Consider the following 20417-nt stretch of genomic DNA (forward strand, 5'->3'; position numbering starts at 1 on the left):
AAAGTGTGTTCAGAAACACGTCTGTTGTTCTGTCAGTCTTCACCTGTTCTACACGTTATTCCGCTAAACGCTGAATAACTTATTCAGGTGTGATTTGATCAAGTTATTTTAATCAACAGAGCTTTGAACTTCTGCGTGATGATACAGATGTCTTGAATATAACGTCTGACACGCACGCACACACACACACACACACACATCGTTGAGATGTGAGAGTTAGCAAGCACTCATTTCTCTGTTTAATGTTTAACGTGATCATTAAACTTTGATTTAGGTTAAACCTTGATGAGGTCTTACTGTCGTTGGAGCTACAGTGTTTAAAAAAAATGTGGTTGGTGTAATGGTAAAGGTTTATCCACGACATCAACTATCAATATATGTTGTTGTAAATGATTGTGGAGTTGTGAACTGAATCTCAGCAGTTGTGAACTGAATGGATGTGAACTGAATGGTTGTGAATTAAATGGTTGTGAACTGAATGGTTGTGAACTAAATGGTTGTGAACTGAATCTCAGCAGTTGTGAACTGAATGGATGTGAACTGAATGGATGTGAACTGAATGGATGTGAACTGAATGGATGTGAACTGAATGGTTGTGAATTAAATGGTTGTGAACTAAATGGTTGTGAACTAAATGGTTGTGAACTAAATGGTTGTGAACTAAATGGTTGTGAACTTTTCCACAGCGGCCCTTTGAAGCGGTACATGAACCCAAGATGCCATAGCGGTCGGGGAACCCAAGACGCCATAGCGGTCGGGGAATCCAAGACGCCATAGCGGTCGGGGAAACAACAATTGATGACCTAATGAAACATGGATCTTACCTGGTGTCCACACAGCCCCAAGCCAGGACCAGCACAACAACAGGAGACAGAGAAGTCATTCGTAAGGCGGTATGATAAAGGCCAAAACCCTTCTTGGACAAAATAAAGGCGTTGTATAGAAAAAGCACTTGTCAATATTTTGTCGGTCTATTAACTGAAAAATGAGACAAAACAATTGTCAAAGAAGGAACTAGGAGACTTAAAACCAAACATGTCTACAATAATCCTTAAAGTAGGCCAGAAGCGTGGTTGAGGCTTAAATCCAAGGCCCCCCTGGAGTGCCTTTCAAACACAACACATTAGATCAGGGGTCTGAGCTAAATCTGCTGCTTTGGTCTTTGATCCGTCTTGTTCTGAGGAATTTCAACACTGTTTTCAACGTTAGAGCCTGTGCTCCCAAACACCAGGTCAACCTCCTTCACTCTGTGTCTCCCTAGAGCCTGTGCTCCCAAACACCAGGTCAACCTCCTTCACTCTGTGTCTCCCTAGAGCCTGTGCTCCCAAACACCAGGTCAACCTCCTTCACTCTGTGTCTCCCTAGAGCCTGTGCTCCCAAACACCAGGTCAACCTCCTTCACTCTGTGTCTCCCTAGAGCCTGTGCTCCCAAACACCAGGTCAACCTCCTTCACTCTGTGTCTCCCTAGAGCCTGTGCTCCCAAACACCAGGTCAACCTCCTTCACTCTGTCTCTCCCTATAGAGACTAGGGTTCCTTCACTCTGTTTCTCCCTATAGAGACTAGGGCTCCTTCTCTCTGTTTCTCCCTATAGAGATGAGGGCTCCTTCACTCTGTGTCTCCATAGAGACTAGGGCTCCTTCACTCTGTTTCTCCCTATAGAGATGAGGGCTCCTTCACTCTGTGTCTCCATAGAGACTAGGGCTCCTTCACTCTGTTTCTCCCTATAGAGACTAGGGCTCCTTCACTCTGTCTCTCCCTATAGAGACTAGGGCTCCTTCACTGTGTGTCTCTATAGAGACTAGGGCTCCTTCACTCTGTTTCTCCATAGAGACTAGGGCTCCTTCACCCTGTGTCTCCATAGAGACTAGGGTTCCTTCACTCTGTTTCTCCATAGAGACTAGGGCTCCTTCACTCTGTTTCTCCATAGACACTAGGCATCCTTCACTCTGTTTCTCCATAGAGATGAGGGCTCCTTCACTCTGTGTCTCCATAGAGACTAGGGCTCCTTCACTCTGTTTCTCCCTATAGAGACTAGGGTTCCTTCACTCTGTTTCTCCATAGAGACTAGGGCTCCTTCACTGTGTGTCTCTATAGAGACTAGGGCTCCTTCACCCTGTGTCTCCATAGAGACTAGGGTTCCTTCACTCTGTTTCTCCATAGAGACTAGGGCTCCTTCACTCTGTTTCTCCATAGAGACTAGGCATCCTTCACTCTGTTTCTCCATAGAGACTAGGGCCCCTTCACTCTCTTTCTCCATAGAGACTAGGGCTCCTTCACTCTGTGTCTCCATAGAGACTACGGTTCCTTCACTCTGTGTCTCCATAGAGACTAGGGCTCCTTCACTCTGTTTCCCTCTATAGAGACTAGGGCTCCTTCTCTCTGTGTCTCCATAGAGACTAGGGCTCCTTCACTCTGTTTCTCCCTATAGAGACTAGGGCTCCTTCACTCTGTTTCTCCCTATAGAGACTAGGGCTCCTTCACTCTGTGTCTCCATAGAGACTACGGTTCCTTCACTCTGTGTCTCCATAGAGACTACGGTTCCTTCACTCTGTGTTTCCATAGAGACTAGGGCTCCTTCACTCTGTTTCCCTCTATAGAGACTATGGCTCCTTCTCTCTGTGTCTCCATAGAGACTAGGGCTCCTTCACTCTGTTTCTCCCTATAGAGACTAGGGCTCCTTCACTCTGTTTCTCCCTATAGAGACTAGGGCTCCTTCACTCTGTGTCTCCATAGAGACTAGGACTCCTTCACTCTGTTTCTCCCTATAGAGACTAGGGCTCCTTCACTCTGTGTCTCCCTATAGAGACTAGGGCTCCTTCACTTTGTTTCTCCCTATAGAGACTAGGGCTCCTTCACTCTGTTTCTCCCTATAGAGACTAGGGCTCCTTCACTCTGTTTCTCCATAGAGACTAGGGCTCCTTCACTCTGTTTCTCCATAGAGACTAGGGCTCCTTCACTCTGTTTCCCCCTATAGAGACTAGGGCTCCTTCACTCTGTTTCTCCCTATAGAGACTAGGGCTCCTTCTCTCTGTGTCTCCATAGAGACTAGGGCTCCTTCTCTCTGTGTCTCCCTATAGAGACTAGGGCTCCTTCTCTCTGTGTCTCCCTATAGAGACTAGGGCTCCTTCACTCTGTGTCTCCATAGAGACTACGGTTCCTTCACTCTGTGTCTCCATAGAGACTACGGTTCCTTCACTCTGTGTTTCCATAGAGACTAGGGCTCCTTCACTCTGTTTCCCTCTATAGAGACTATGGCTCCTTCTCTCTGTGTCTCCATAGAGACTAGGGCTCCTTCACTCTGTTTCTCCCTATAGAGACTAGGGCTCCTTCACTCTGTTTCTCCCTATAGAGACTAGGGCTCCTTCACTCTGTGTCTCCATAGAGACTAGGACTCCTTCACTCTGTTTCTCCCTATAGAGACTAGGGCTCCTTCACTCTGTGTCTCCCTATAGAGACTAGGGCTCCTTCACTTTGTTTCTCCCTATAGAGACTAGGGCTCCTTCACTCTGTTTCTCCCTATAGAGACTAGGGCTCCTTCACTCTGTTTCTCCATAGAGACTAGGGCTCCTTCACTCTGTTTCTCCATAGAGACTAGGGCTCCTTCACTCTGTTTCCCCCTATAGAGACTAGGGCTCCTTCACTCTGTTTCTCCCTATAGAGACTAGGGCTCCTTCTCTCTGTGTCTCCATAGAGACTAGGGCTCCTTCTCTCTGTGTCTCCCTATAGAGACTAGGGCTCCTTCTCTCTGTGTCTCCATAGAGACTAGGGCTCCTTCACTCTGTTTCTCCCTATAGAGATGAGGGCTCCTTCACTCTGTGTCTCCATAGAGACTAGGGCTCCTTTACTCTGTTTCCCTCTATAGAGACTAGGGCTCCTTCACTCTGTGTCTCCATAGAGACTAGGGCTCCTTCACTCTGTTTCTCCCTATAGAGACTAGGGCTCCTTCACTCTATGTCTCCATAGAGACTAGGGTTCCTTCACTCTGTTTCTCCATAGAGACTAGGGCTCCTTCACTCTGTTTCTCCATAGAGACTAGGCATCCTTCACTCTGTTTCTCCATAGAGACTAGGGCCCCTTCACTCTCTTTCTCCATAGAGACTAGGGCTCCTTCACTCTGTGTCTCCATAGAGACTACGGTTCCTTCACTCTGTGTCTCCATAGAGACTAGGGCTCCTTCACTCTGTTTCCCTCTATAGAGACTAGGGCTCCTTCTCTCTGTGTCTCCATAGAGACTAGGGCTCCTTCACTCTGTTTCTCCCTATAGAGACTAGGGCTCCTTCACTCTGTTTCTCCCTATAGAGACTAGGGCTCCTTCACTCTGTGTCTCCATAGAGACTACGGTTCCTTCACTCTGTGTCTCCATAGAGACTACGGTTCCTTCACTCTGTGTTTCCATAGAGACTAGGGCTCCTTCACTCTGTTTCCCTCTATAGAGACTATGGCTCCTTCTCTCTGTGTCTCCATAGAGACTAGGGCTCCTTCACTCTGTTTCTCCCTATAGAGACTAGGGCTCCTTCACTCTGTTTCTCCCTATAGAGACTAGGGCTCCTTCACTCTGTGTCTCCATAGAGACTAGGACTCCTTCACTCTGTTTCTCCCTATAGAGACTAGGGCTCCTTCACTCTGTGTCTCCCTATAGAGACTAGGGCTCCTTCACTTTGTTTCTCCCTATAGAGACTAGGGCTCCTTCACTCTGTTTCTCCCTATAGAGACTAGGGCTCCTTCACTCTGTTTCTCCATAGAGACTAGGGCTCCTTCACTCTGTTTCTCCATAGAGACTAGGGCTCCTTCACTCTGTTTCCCCCTATAGAGACTAGGGCTCCTTCACTCTGTTTCTCCCTATAGAGACTAGGGCTCCTTCTCTCTGTGTCTCCATAGAGACTAGGGCTCCTTCTCTCTGTGTCTCCCTATAGAGACTAGGGCTCCTTCTCTCTGTGTCTCCATAGAGACTAGGGCTCCTTCACTCTGTTTCTCCCTATAGAGATGAGGGCTCCTTCACTCTGTGTCTCCATAGAGACTAGGGCTCCTTTACTCTGTTTCCCTCTATAGAGACTAGGGCTCCTTCACTCTGTGTCTCCATAGAGACTAGGGCTCCTTCACTCTGTTTCTCCCTATAGAGACTAGGGCTCCTTCACTCTATGTCTCCATAGAGACCAGGGCTCCTTCACTCTGTGTCTCCATAGAGACTAGGGCTCCTTCACTCTGTGTCTCCATAGAGACAAGGGCTCCTTCTCTCTGTTTCTCCATAGAGACAAGGGCTCCTTCACTATGTTTCTCCATAGAGACCAGGGCTCCTTCACTCTGTGTCTCCATAGAGATAGCCAATGGCATAACTACAGTGTTGTAACTCAGGACACAAAGCAAGTTGTCCTAGTTCCTACTTCAACAATTACATCGTTTTTGGATGCTTCGTGTGTGTGTGTGTGTGTGTGTTTGTGTATGTGTGTGTGTGTTTGTGTGTGTATGTGTGTGTTACATTTCGCTCCATCTCATTTGCACTTGTAGGCTGAGGGCAATAAATGATCAGATTCCAAGTGTGACTGCCAACCTCCACCTGCTCACACAGCAGCTGACCGGCTGAACGCACACACACCTGTTAACATAACCCTATTCAACACAACTAAGTGTCATTTTTTATGTCTTTTCTTTTAAACTCGGCAATTCAGGTCCATCCAACCTTCCCGTGTGGTTTCACATTAAATTCAATTTGGGATTCAAACCATACACTTTTCAATGAACTTTTCCTTTTAAGACAAGGCAGCATTCCAAATTATGTTATGATATATTACATGGCCAAAAGTATATGGACACCCCTTCAAATGAATGGATTCGGCTTTTTCAGCCACACTCGTCGCTTACAGGTGTTATTGTGGAGTGGGAACGTCTAAGAGCAACAACGGCTCAGCCCGCGAAGTGGTAGGCCACACAAAGCTCACAGAACGGGACCGCCGAGTGCTGAAGCCTTTTTGCGCGTAATTATAGTCTGTCCTCGGGTTGCAACTTTCACTACCGAGTTCCAAACTGCCTCTGGAAGCAACCACAGCACAATAACTATTAGTTGGGAGCGTCAGCAGAATGCTACCTGCCCGAATGTATAGTGCCAACTGTAAAGTTTGGTGGAGGAGGAATAATGGTCTGGGAATGATTTTCAAGGTTCGGGCTTGGCCCCTTACTTCCAGTGAAGAGAAATCTTAACCCTACAGCATACAATGATATTCTAGACTATTCTGCGCTTCCAAGATTCTGGGGAAGGTCGTTTCCTGTTTCAGCATGACAATGCCCCTGGGCAGAAGGTGATGTCGGTACAGAAAGATTTTGTCGAGATCGGTGTGGAAGAACTGGCCTGCACAGAGCCCTGACCTCAACTTCATCAAATACCTTTGGCATGAATTGGAAGGCCGACTGTGAGCCAGGCCTAATCACCCCCAACATCAGTACCAACCTCACTAATGCTCTTGTAGCTGAATGGAAGCAAGTCCCTGCAGCAATGTTCCAACATCTAGTGGAAAACCTTCCCAGAAGAGTGGAGGCTGTTATAGCAAAAAATGGGGGACTAACTCCTTATTAATACTCATGATTTTGGAATGAGACGTTCGAAGAGCTGCTGTCCACATGTTGTCATGTAGTGTATTACATGAATATCATACCATGGATTCAGACAGACAGACAGACAGACAGATAGATAGATAGATAGATAGATAGATAGATAGATAGATAGATAGATAGATAGATAGATAGATAGATAGATAGATAGATAGATAGATAGATAGATAGATAGATAGATAGATAGATAGATAGATAGATAGATAGATAGATAGATAGATAGATAGATAGATAGATAGATAGATAGATAGATAGATAGATAGATAGATAGATAGATAGATAGATAGATATATAGATAGATAGATAGATAGATAGATAGATAGATAGATAGATAGATAGATAGATAGGATATCAGACACTGAATGAGAACAATGACAGAAGTCATTATGAAACTATTGAACAATACTGGTTCCTTTAGAGTCAACGAGAAATAATCACAGAAAGTGAAATTACTCCAACTTCCTTCCTCTCCTTCCTCTCCTTCCTCATTAAACAGGAAGTTAGCTGTCTTTTTCGTTAAATAATATTTTAGGCCCCCGATTCCAATTTTTTAAAATCTTGTATAAAAGATTAAGTCGATATTATTACCTTCTCATTAAAGAAGATATATTTTGCTAAATGGGACTCCTATTTAAAACGCTGCTCACAGCCGTTGGAGCTATGGAGTTGCCGAGACAGACTCAATGAATCTCAACTGTACTTTAATCAAAACCAAGCTTCTGCTAGTACTCTTTCTACTGCTGCTCGTTCGCTCGCTATGATTTAAGGAAAATAAAAATTGCATAGTATTTGATGAATCTCAGTCCTAATTCAAAAGGGGGAGATGAAGGCCTCATGGGGGTGATCTTAGATATATCTACATCCACAGTATTGAAATATCAACATATTTTTACATTCTGGGATGTGGAGAAGAAACGGAAGAGGGAAGAGACACAGGGGAGGATATATGGGTTTATATCACATACAGACAGACAGGGGAGGATACATGGGTTTATATCACATACAGACAGACAGGGGAGGATACATGGGTTTATATCACATACAGACAGACAGGGGAGGATACAGGCTCATGGGTTTATATCACATACAGACAGACAGGGGAGGATACATGGGTTTATATCACATACAGACAGACAGGGGAGGATACATGGGTTTATATCACATACAGACAGACAGACAGGGGAAAGATACAGGCTCATGGGTTTATATCACATACAGACAGGGGGAGGATACAGGCTCATGGGTTTATATCACATACAGACAGGGGGAGGGTACAGGCTCATGGGTTTATATCACATACAGACAGGGGAGGATACAGGCTCATGGGTTTATATCACATACAGACAGGGGAGGATACAGGCTCATGGGTTTATATCACATACAGACAGGGGGAGGGTACAGGCTCATGGGTTTATATCACATACAGACAGGGGAGGATACAGGCTCATGGGTTTATATCACATACAGACAGACAGGATGACGACATGTGTTCACACTCTTACTCACACACACACACACACACACACACACAAACATACATACATATACACACACGCACACACACGCACACGCACAGGCACACACACACACACACACACACACACACACACACACACACACACACATTCCTATTGAGTCACTATTCCCTCTGCAATACAACACGTTTAAATGTTCCATTTATTAGGAGGGACTTGAGAAGCAAAAAGGTCCCGACTTTACAGTGGAACTGACAGCATTTCAGCAATATTAAATATAATTAAAATATGTTCATATACACCCCCAGGAAGAATATAACACTTTTAAAAAATACTTTCTGACAAGCGGGCACTTAGATATGGTCATTTTCACGTTTTCATAAATTCTTAGAATGTTTTGGGATGACGTATTCTTAGAATGTTTTGGGATTACGTATTCTTAGAATGTTTTGGGATTACGTATTCTTAGAATGTTTTGGGATGACGTATTCTTAGAATGTTTTGGGATTACGTATTCTTAGAATGTTTTGGGATTACGTATTCTTAGAATGTTTCGGGATTACGTATTCTGAGGTATTTGTGCCTTTAGCAATTTTACAGCAATATATGGTGAGAAAGTAGCCGTGCGTTTTTGGACAATTTATAGACACTGCAGTGAATAAAACCTAATAAAAAACATTTGTCTCGTCCAGAACAGTAGTCTATGCAGACCGGTCGCGCCATAGCCAATCAGAGCTACAGTAGGTCATTATACAAGGAAACCATTTGCCATCACGGGGCCTTCCATCATTATCTTTGAACTTCAATGTCTATTTCAAACACCTCTCTGTCACCTTTCACCTCAGATGGGCTGTCTCATGGTCTGTCAAACACCTCTCTGTCACCTTTCACCTCAAATGGGCTGTCTCATGGTCTGACAAACACCTCTCTAGTTCTGTCACCTTTCACCTCAGATGGGCTGTCTCATGGTCTGACAAACACCTCTCTAGTTCTGTCACCTTTCACCTCAGATGGGCTGTCTCATGGTCTGACAAACACCACTCTGTCACCTTTCACCTCAGATGGGCTGTCTCATGGTCTGACAAACACCTCTCTAGTTCTGTCACCTTTCACCTCAGATGGGCTGTCTCCTGGTCTGACAAACACCTCTCTAGTTCTGTCACCTTTCACCTCAGATAGGCTGTCTCATGGTCTGACAAACACCTCTCTAGTTCTGTCACCTTTCAGCTCAGATGTCTCATGGTCTGACAAACACCTCTCTAGTTCTGTCACCTTTCACCTCAGATGGTTTTGTTGTTTTTAGACTTCCACGGGGTCAAATAGTAAAGTCAAACATTTTAAATGTTAACCACTACCATAAAAAAAAATCCCACCAAGTGTAGTTCATGTACAATTACTATCTAGTTATTATATTGATACAAATATGAATGGGAACAACAGTAAGTAACTGTGTGAGTCTTCGTCCCAAATGGCTCCATAATGCCCTTCATAGTCCACTTATTTTGTATAGCGCACCACCAGAGCTGGTCCAAAGTAGTGCACTATAAAGGGAATAGGTTGGCGTTTGAGATGCATGTTGCATCTCCTTCCAATATTTCCAATCATAGGGGGAACTATTTAATTAAAACGCTGGCACCCAGCAAACTGCTGTGGGATCAGTAGCTAATTTAATACTGAGTGTTACCCGGGAGCCCATGACAACAGACAGGACCCAGTTACCCTGGAGGACACTACACCAGACAGGGCCCAGTTACCCGGGAGCCCACGACACCAGACAGGGCCCAGTTACCCGGGAGCCCACGACACCAGACAGGGCCCAGTTACCCGGGAGCCCACGACACCAGACAGGGCCCAGTTACCCTGGATACCATGACACCAGACAGGGCCCAGTTACCCTGGAGGACACTACACCAGACAGGGCCCAGTTACCCTGGAGACCACTACACCAGACAGGGCCCAGTTACCATGGATACCATGACACCAGACAGGGCCCAGTTACCCTGGAGACCACTACACCAGACAGGGCCCAGTTACCATGGATACCATGACACCAGACAGGGCCCAGTTACCATGGATACCATGACACCAGACAGGGCCCAGTTACCCTGGAGACCACTACACCAGACAGGGCCCAGTTACCATGGATACCATGACACCAGACAGGGCCCAGTTACCATGGATACCATGACACCAGACAGGACCCAGTTACCCTGGAGGACACTACACCAGACAGGGCCCAGTTACCCTGGAGACCACTACACCAGACAGGGCCCAGTTACCATGGATACCATGACACCAGACAGGGCCCAGTTACCATGGATACCATGACACCAGACAGGGCCCAGTTACCATGGATACCATGACACCAGACAGGGCCCAGTTACCATGGATACCATGACACCAGACAGGGCCCAGTTACCATGGATACCACTACACCAGACAGGACCCAGTTACCCTGGAGGACACTACACCAGACAGGGCCCAGTTATCCTGGAGGACACTACACCAGACAGGGCACAGTTACCCTGGATACCACTACACTGTATTGTTGGTTTTTATGTGTTTGTTGTTATTAGTGTTATGTTATGATTTAATGTCATATCAATAAAAAATGTGTTGACAAAAAAACATTGAAATAAAACTCTAGTGCGTGGCTGTCTGTCATCTACGTTTCCTCAACTGTCAATTCCAGGCCTCGTGCTATCTCTGGCCCCTTCACCTGACCATGTTGTACAGATCAACTGTCCTGGGCTGAACCATGTAGCTGACTAGCAGAGGGGATTCTGTCTGCCTTTAAAATAAACAGGGTGCCATTTGACCAGGGCCTATAGGGAATAGGGTGCCATTTGACCAGGGGCCTATAGGGAATAGGGTGCCATTTGACCAGGGCCTATAGGGAATAGGGCACATAGGGAATAGGGTGCCATTTGACCAGGGTCCATAGGGAATAGGGCACATAGGGAATAAGGTGCCATTTAACCAGGGCCCATAGGGAATAGGGTGCCATTTGACCAGGGCCCATAGGGAATAGGGTGCCATTTAACCAGGGCCCATAGGGAATAGGGTGCCATTTGACCAGGGCCCATAGGGAATAGGGTGCCATTTGACCAGGGCCCATAGGGAATAGGGTGCCATTTGACCAGGGCCTATAGGGAATAGGGTGCCATTTGACCAGGGCCTATAGGGAATAGGGTGCCATTTGACCAGGGCATATAGGGAATAGGGTGCCATTTGACCAGGGCCCATAGGGAATAGGGTGCCATTTGACCAGGGCCCATGGGGAATAGGGCCCATAGGGAATAGGGTGCCATTTGACCAGGGCCCATAGGGAATAGGGTGCCATTTGACCAGGGCCCATAGGGAATAGGGCCTATAGGGAATAGGGTGCCATTTGACCAGGGCCCATAGGGAATAGGGCACATAGGGAATAGGGTGCCATTTAACCAGGGGCCTATAGGGAATAGGGTGCCATTTGACCTGGGCATATGGGGAATAGGGTGCCATTTGGGAGGCAACCTTGGGCTGGGCTGTACCATGTAGCTGACTGGCAGAGGGGATACTATCGGAAATAGAGTGTCGTTTCAGAGGCAACCCTAGGCTGGGCTGAACCATGTAGCTGACTGGCAGAGGGGACACTATCGGAAATAGAGTGTGATTTCAGAGACAACCCTAGGCTGGGCTGAATCATGTAGCTGACTGGCAGAGGGGACACTATCGGAAATAGAGTGTGATTTCAGAGACAACCCTGGGCTGGGCTGAACCATGTAGCTGACTGGCAGAGGGGACAGTATCGGAAATAGAGTGTAATTTCAGAGACAACCCTGGGCTGGGCTGAACCATGTAGCTGACTGGCAGAGGGGACAGTATCGGAAATAGAGTGTAATTTCAGAGACAACCCTGGGCTGGGCTGAACCATGTAGCTGACTGGCAGAGGGGACAGTATCGGAAATAGAGTGTAATTTCAGAGACAACCCTGGGCTGGGCTGAACCATGTAGCTGACTGGCAGAGGGGACAGTATCGGAAATAGAGTGTAATTTCAGAGACAACCCTGGGCTGGGCTGTACCATGTAGCTGACTGGCAGAGGGGACAGTATCGGAAATAGAGTGTAATTTCAGAGACAACCCTGGGCTGGGCTGTACCATGTAGCTGACTGGCAGAGGGGACAGTATCGGAAATAGAGTGTAATTTTAGAGACAACCCTGGGCTGGGCTGAACCATGTAGCTGACTGGCAGAGGGGACAGTATCGGAAATAGAGTGTAATTTCAGAGACAACCCTGGGCTGGGCTGTACCATCATCATCAGAGGGGACAATGCTTCCAGCAATAAATTGACAGCATCAATGCGCTGCCCTCTGGTTGACTTCAACAACAAAAGCTCCAAGGCCAGTTGGAACCAATCTACTATCTGCATCGGGTAACTACAAAACAACAACATTTACAGGATTCACTAATATTACCAGGGTACTTTTCCCCAACCAAACAGGATTCACTAATATTACCAGGGTACTTTCCCCCAACCAAACAGGATTCACTAATATTACCAGGGAATGGATGGGAGAACATCAACATGGTTCTCCACATCCTTATCTGAAGATGAATGGGAGAACATCGACATGGTTCTCCACATAATTATCTGAAGATGAATGGGAGAACATCAATATGGTTCTCCACATCCTTATCTGAAGATGAATGGGAGAACATCGACATGGTTCTCCACATCCTTATCTGAAGACGAATGGGAGAACATTGACATGGTTCTCCACATCCTTATCTGAAGATGAATGGGAGAACACAGATATGGTTCTCCACATCCTTATCTGAAGATGAATGGGAGAACATCGACATGGTTCTCCACATCCTTATCTGAAGATGAATGGGAGAACATCAATATGGTTCTTCACATTGCTATATGAGTTCCTCAAAACCAAGTACACAAAACGGAACCACTAAAAATACTGTGGTTGAAATTGATAAATAAGTAATACTACAGTCCCAAAATAAATACTTTAATTTGATGATTTAAATGGTTTCTTGTAACAAATTAAAAATACAAATAGTTTTTGCGAGAATTTCAAATACAATTTTTACATACCTGGGTTGAATGCATGGGAGTGTAGGTCCAAATACATTAAAACACTCAACTACTTGTGTTTTCTAATATATCGGAATACTTCAAGTGAAAGAAATGTAGATATTTGAAATAGTATTTGAACCCATGTCTGAGAGAGACAGACAGCCCTGGTATTCATAGAAAGACAGGCAACCCTGGCAGACAGACAGACAGACAGCCCTGGTATTCATAGAAAGACAGGCAACCCTGGCAGACAGACAGACAGACAGCCCTGGTATTCACCGAAAGACAGGCATCCCTGGCAGACAGACAGACAGCCCTGGTATTCACAGACAGACAGGCATCCCTGGCAGACAGACAGACAGCCCTGGTATTCACAGAAAGACAGGCAACCCTGGCAGACAGACAGACAGACAGACAGACAGACAGACAGACAGACAGACAGACAGACAGACAGACAGACAGACAGACAGACAGACAGACTAGTATTTAAGCAGAGCCAATAGTCCTGAGCTCATGTCCCTCTGTGTCTGAATGCATTTAAAGCACCTTGGGCTCAGTCCCCCGACACACAGGGGAACAGGAGACGGTCTAGACAAGGCCAGTTCCCTGGGATCCACCGCCCACCAGCCTCTGTGTTCCAAATGGAACCCTATTCCCTACATAGTGCACTACTTTAGACCAGAGCCCTATGGAACCCTATTCCGTATATAGTACACTACTTTGTACCAGAGCCCCGTAGAACACTATTCCCTATATAGTGCACTACTTTCGACCAGGGCCCTGTAGAATCCTATTCCCTATATATAGTGCACTACTTTAGTCCAGGGCCCTGTAGAACCCTATTCTCTATATAGTACACTACTTTGGACCAGAGCCCTGTAGGGAGGAGGAGGAGAGAATATAGGAACAACACTAATTATCACAACTACCTACCTTTTACACCTCCTGGACCACACACACACACACACACACACACAAACAGACACACACACACAAACAGACACACACACACAAACAGACACACACACACAAACACACACACACAAACAGACACACACACACACACAAACACACACACACACACACACACAAACAGACACACACACACACAAACACACACACACACACACACACACACACACACAAACAGACACACACACACACACACGCACATAGGCACACACACTCTCTTTCAGAAGGCCTCAGAGAACAGATCCTAATTGACAGATTGTTTTCCTAAGCTATGGGTGTTCAAGACTATTTAAATGCCAACTGTTGCCCACGGCAACCGGAATGCTTTTCTTCTCCCCCCCTGAATGGACCAATAAGAGGCTCCGTACACACAGCCATTCTCCTGGTGTTATTGATCAGTCTTCTCTCCCCCTGAATGGACCAATAAGAGGCTCCGTACACGCAGCCATTCTCCTGGTGTTATTGATCAGTCTTCTCTCCCCCTGAATGGACCAATAAGAGGCTCCGTACACGCAGCCATTCTCCTGGTGTTATTGATCAGTCTTCTCCCACCACCAGTTCTGTGTTTGATTAAATGCTTTAGTATCTGGTTGTTTTTCCCTGCTTGTTTTGCTGGTCGTAGTTTATTCATCTTATCTATGGGATTGGTTCTTTAGTATCTGGTTGTTTCCACCTGCTTGTTTTGCTGGTCGTGGTATATCTATGGGATTGGTTCTTTAGTATACGGTTGTTTCCACCTGCTTGTTTTGCTGGTCGTGGTATATCTATGGGATTGGTTCTTTAGTATCTGGTTGTTTTTCCCTGCTTGTTTTGCTGGTTGTGTTATATCTATGGGATTGGTTCTTTAGTATACGGTTGTTTCCACCTGTTTGTTTTGCTGGTTGTGGTATATCTATGGGATTGGTTCTTTAGTATCTGGTTGTGTTTCCCTGCTTGTTTTGCTGGTCGTGGTATATCTATGGGATTGGTTCTTTAGTATCTGGTTGTGTTTCCCTGCTTGTTTTGCTGGTCGTGGTATATCTATGGGATTGGTTCTTTAGTATCTGGTTGTTTTTCCCTGCTTGTTTTGCTGGTCGTAGTATATCTATGGGATTGGTTCTTTAGTATCTGGTTGTTTCCCCTGCTTGTTTTGCTGGTCGTGGTATATCTATGGGATTGGTTCTTTAGTATCTGGTTGTTTCCCCTGCTTGTTTTGCTGGTTGTGGTATATCTATGGGATTGGTTCTTTAGTATCTGGTTGTTTGCACATTTCTTGTTTTGCTGGTCGTGGTATATCTATGGGATTGGTTCTTTAGTATCTGGTTGTTTGCACATTTCTTGTTTTGCTGGTCGTGGTATATCTATGGGATTGGTTCTTTAGTATCTGGTTGTTTCCCCTGCTTGTTTTGCTGGTCGTGGTATATCTATGGGATTGGTTCTTTAGTATCTGGTTGTTTCCCCTGCTTGTTTTGCTGGTCGTGGTATATCTATGGGATTGGTTCTTTAGTATCTGGTTGTTTCCCCTGCTTGTTTTGCTGGTCGTGGTATATCTATGGGATTGGTTCTTTAGTATCTGGTTGTTTGCACATTTCTTGTTTTGCTGGTCGTGGTATATCTATGGGATTGGTTCTTTAGTATCTGGTTGTTTTCCCTGCTTGTTTTGCTGGTCGTGGTATATCTATGGGATTGGTTCTTTAGTATCTGGTTGTTTTCCCTGCTTGTTTTGCTGGTCGTAGTATATCTATGGGATTGGTTCTTTAGTATCTGGTTGTTTCCCCTGCTTGTTTTGCTGGTCGTGGTATATTTATGGGATTGGTTCTTTAGTATCTGGTTGTTTTCCCTGCTTGTTTTGCTGGTCGTAGTATATTTATGGGATTGGTTCTTTAGTATCTGGTTGTTTCCCCTGCTTGTTTTGCTGGTCATGGTATATTTATGGGATTGGTTCTTTAGTATCTGGTTGTTTCCCCTGCTTGTTTTGCTGGTTGTGGTATATCTATGGGATTGGTTCTTTAGTATCTGGTTGTGTTTCCCTGCTTGTTTTGCTGGTCGTAGTTTATTCATCTTATCTATGGGATTGGTTCTTTAGTATCTGGTTCTTTCTCGCTTCTTGTTTTGCTGCTCGTGGTTTATCTATGGGATTGGTTCTTTAGTATCTGGTTGTTTCCCCTGCTTGCTTTGCTGGTCGTGGGTTATTCATCTCATCTATGGGATTGGTTCTTTAGTATCTGGTTGTTTGCACATTTCTTGTTTTGCTGGTCATGGTATATCTATGGGATTGGTTCTTTAGTATCTGGTTGTTTTTCCCTGCTTGTTTTGCTGGTCGTGGTATATTTATGGGATTGGTTCTTTAGTATCTGGTTGTTTTTCCCTGCTTGTTTTGCTTGTCGTGGTATATCTATGGGATTGGTTCTTTAGTATCTGGTTGTTTCCCCTGCTTGTTTTGCTGGTCGTGGTATATCTATGGGATTGGTTCTTTAGTATCTGGTTGTGTTTCCCTGCTTGTTTTGCTGGTCGTAGTTTATTCATCTTATCTATGGGATTGGTTCTTTAGTATCTGGTTCTTTCTCGCTTCTTGTTTTGCTGGTCGTGGTTTATCTATGGGATTGGTTCTTTAGTATCTGGTTGTTTTTCCCTGCTTGTTTTGCTGGTCGTGGTATATCTATGGGATTGGTTCTTTAGTATCTGGTTGTTTTTCCCTGCTTGTTTTGCTGGTCGTGGTATATCTATGGGATTGGTTCTTTAGTCTACGGTTGTTTTTCCCTGCTTGTTTTGCTGGTCGTAGTATATCTATGGGATTGGTTCTTTAGTATCTGGTTGTTTCCCCTGCTTGTTTTGCTGGTCGTAGTATATCTATGGGATTGGTTCTTTAGTATCTGGTTGTTTCCCCTGCTTGTTTTGCTGGTCGTAGTATATCTATGGGATTGGTTCTTTAGTATCTGGTTGTTTCCCCTGCTTGTTTTGCTGGTCGTAGTATATCTATGGGATTGGTTCTTTAGTATCTGGTTGTTTCCCCTGCTTGTTTTGCTGGTCGTAGTATATCTATGGGATTGGTTCTTTAGTATCTGGTTGTTTCCCCTGCTTGTTTTGCTGGTCGTAGTATATCTATGGGATTGGTTCTTTAGTATCTGGTTGTTTCCCCTGCTTGTTTTGCTGGTCGTAGTATATCTATGGGATTGGTTCTTTAGTATCTGGTTGTTTCCCCTGCTTGTTTTGCTGGTCGTAGTATATCTATGGGATTGGTTCTTTAGTATCTGGTTGTTTCCCCTGCTTGTTTTGCTGGTCGTAGTATATCTATGGGATTGGTTCTTTAGTATCTGGTTGTTTCCCCTGCTTGTTTTGCTGGTCGTAGTATATCTATGGGATTGGTTCTTTAGTATCTGGTTGTTTCCCCTGCTTGTTTTGCTGGTCGTAGTATATCTATGGGATTGGTTCTTTAGTATCTGGTTGTTTCCCCCTGCTTGTTTTGCTGGTCGTAGTATATCTATGGGATTGGTTCTTTAGTATCTGGTTGTTTCCCATACTTGTTTTGCTGGTCGTGGTATATTCATCTTATCTATGGGATTGGTTTTATTGGGCTAATGAGGCAATGCTAGGTCACAGTCCATGCACACAGCAACTTGTTTTCCCAAAATAGCCTATATAATACCCTACTTTTTTTACCAGGGCCCGTAGTGAATCCCATAAGGCTCTGGTAAAAGAAGTGCACTACATGGGGAATAGGGTTCCATTTGACCCTCAAACTCACCCTCTACTTACACATAGTAGCACTAGACAATGGTGCCAACAGAAAGCCCCAGCTCCAAACTCATGATCATTTCATAAACGCCTAAAGGCATAGTTTCAGGCGGTGGACAAACATACATATTAATTAACCCACCAGGGAGAAAGGGGTGATGTGTGAGAAACTTCTCCACCAATCGGGTTGCTTTATCTCCGTATTAAAAAGGAAGGAAGGAGAGCTGGTCAGAATCCGTAATGTGTTCTAGAATGACGCACCAGAACTTCAAACGGTAGAAGACCTCTTACACCAGCTAACTAACGGCTCTTCTTGTTCATGTCGACGGGGAGGATGGTTGAAGGGGGTTTGGTTGATGTCAGATTTGGACTTGTGTTCTTTTTTATGTGTCAAATTAAAGGTTTTTTGATATAAGTCTCCAATCTTCAAGGAGAAGCACGTTTCTCAGATGCCATGTTTGACTCAACGCCAGGCTTCCTAGAATTCCGATATTCACGTTTCAGTCAGTGTTCGTCCCAAATGGTACCCTATTCTCTATTTGGTGCACTACTTTTGAAAAGGACTCTGGTCAAAAGTAGTGCATTAACCAATGTTCTCTGATATAACTGAATACAGTAAACCAATGTTCTCTGATAGAACTAATTACAGTAAACCAATGTTCCCTGATATGACTAATTACAGTAAACCAATGTTCTCTGATAGAACTAATTACAGTAAACCAATGTTCCCTGATATGACTAATTACAGTAAACCAATGTTCCCTGATATAACTGAATACAGTAAACCAATGTTCTCTGATATAACTGAATACAGTAAACCAATGTTCTCTGATAGAACTAATTACAGTAAACCAATGTTCTCTGATAGAACTGATTACAGTAAACCACTGTTCTGATGGAACTGAATACAGTAAACCAATGTTCTCTGATATAACTAATTACAGTAAACCAATGTTCTCTGATATAACTAATTACAGTAAACCGATGTTCTCTGATGGAACTGAATACAGTAAACGATATTCTCTGATATAACTGAATACAGTAAACCAATGTTCTGATATAACTAATTACAGTAAACCAATGTTCTCTGATAGAACTAATTACAGTAAACCACTGTTCTCTGATATAACTAATTACAGTAAACCACTGTTCTCTGATATAACTAATTACAGTAAACCACTGTTCTCTGATATAACGAAATACAGTAAACAATGTTCTGATATAACTGAATACAGTAAACCGATGTTCTCTGATTGAACTGATTTCAGTTTTCCAACGTTTCTAACAAAAGCTTTACCAATGACTGTCACCAGCCACAACAGTCCCGGCTCCTCCCGTCTCACCCGGTCACCCCCCGTCCCCGTCTCACACGGCTCACCCCGTCTCCCCCCGTCTCACCCCCTCTCCCCCCGTCTCCCCCCGTCCCATCCCGTCTTACCCCGTCTCACCCCCGTCACATCCCGTCTCATCCCGTCTCATCCCGTCTCACCCCCGTCTCACCCCCGTCTCATCCCGTCTCACCCAGTCTCCCCCTGTCTAACCCCGTCTCATCCCGTCTCACCCCTTCTCATCCCGTCTCCCCCGTCTCACCCTGTCTCACCCCAATCCCCCCCTTCTCACCCCCTCTTCCCCCGTCTCCCCCCGTCTCATCCCATCTCACCCCAATCCCCCCCATCTCACCCCGTCTCCCCCCATCTCCCCCCATCTCCCCCTGTCCCCCCCCAATCCCCCCCGTCTCACCCCGTCTCCCCCCGTCTTACCCCGTCTTACCCCGTCTCCCCCCGTCTCCCCCCGTCTCACCCCGTCTCCCCCGTCTCATCCCGTCTCCCCCCATCTCACCCCGTCTCCCCCATCTCACCCCGTCTCCCCCGTCTCACCCCGTCTCATCCCGTCTCTCCCCGTCTCGCCCCGTCTCACCCCAATCCCCCCCATCTCACCCCGTCTCCCCCCCATCTCCCCCATCTCACCCTGTCTCACCCCAATCCCCCCCGTCTCACCCCATCTTATCCCGTCTCACTCCGTCCCTCCCCGTCTCCCCTCGTCGCCCCCCGTCTCACCCCGTCACATCCCGTCTCATCCCGTATCACACCGTCTCCCTGATCACACATCAGATCCGTGGAAATCGGATCAACATCACTCAAAAGGCTCTGGTGGAAATGAGGGATGCTAGATATCTCGCTGCCTAATTCTCCGTCTCCTACACATTATCAATCTGATGAAAACCCTCCATTCTTCTGCAATGCAGAGCATCCTTTGTAGAGCAGGACAAGACTGTGTTAATGCCTGAAGTGTGTGTGTGTGTGTGTGTGTGTCGGTGCACATGTGTGCTATCCATTATTAAGCCTACAAAATGATTGTGTGTCTCGCTCTCTCTCTCTCTCTCTCTCTCTCTTTCTATCTCCCTCTCTCCATCTCTCACACACCCCTCTCTCTCTCTCCCCCTCTCTCTCTCTCTGTCTCTCTCTCTCCCCCACTCCCTCCATTTCTCCACTTCTCACCCCCCTCTCTCTCTCTATCACTCTCCCTCCCCCACACCCTCCCACTCTCCATCTCTCACTCCCCTTGTCATTCTCTC

At 45.6% G+C, this 20417-nt stretch overlaps 1 protein-coding gene across 1 annotated transcript in view; it reads right to left on the reverse strand.

Moving 5' to 3' along the window:
* Positions 1 to 20417, reverse strand: part of LOC116361454 (uncharacterized) — a 216211-nt gene that overhangs the window by 98094 nt on the left and 97700 nt on the right. The gene's annotated exons all lie outside the window — the stretch shown is intronic.

This window comes from Oncorhynchus kisutch, unplaced genomic scaffold, assembly GCF_002021735.2.
Source record: "Oncorhynchus kisutch isolate 150728-3 unplaced genomic scaffold, Okis_V2 scaffold693, whole genome shotgun sequence".
NCBI classification, from domain to species: domain Eukaryota; kingdom Metazoa; phylum Chordata; class Actinopteri; order Salmoniformes; family Salmonidae; genus Oncorhynchus; species Oncorhynchus kisutch.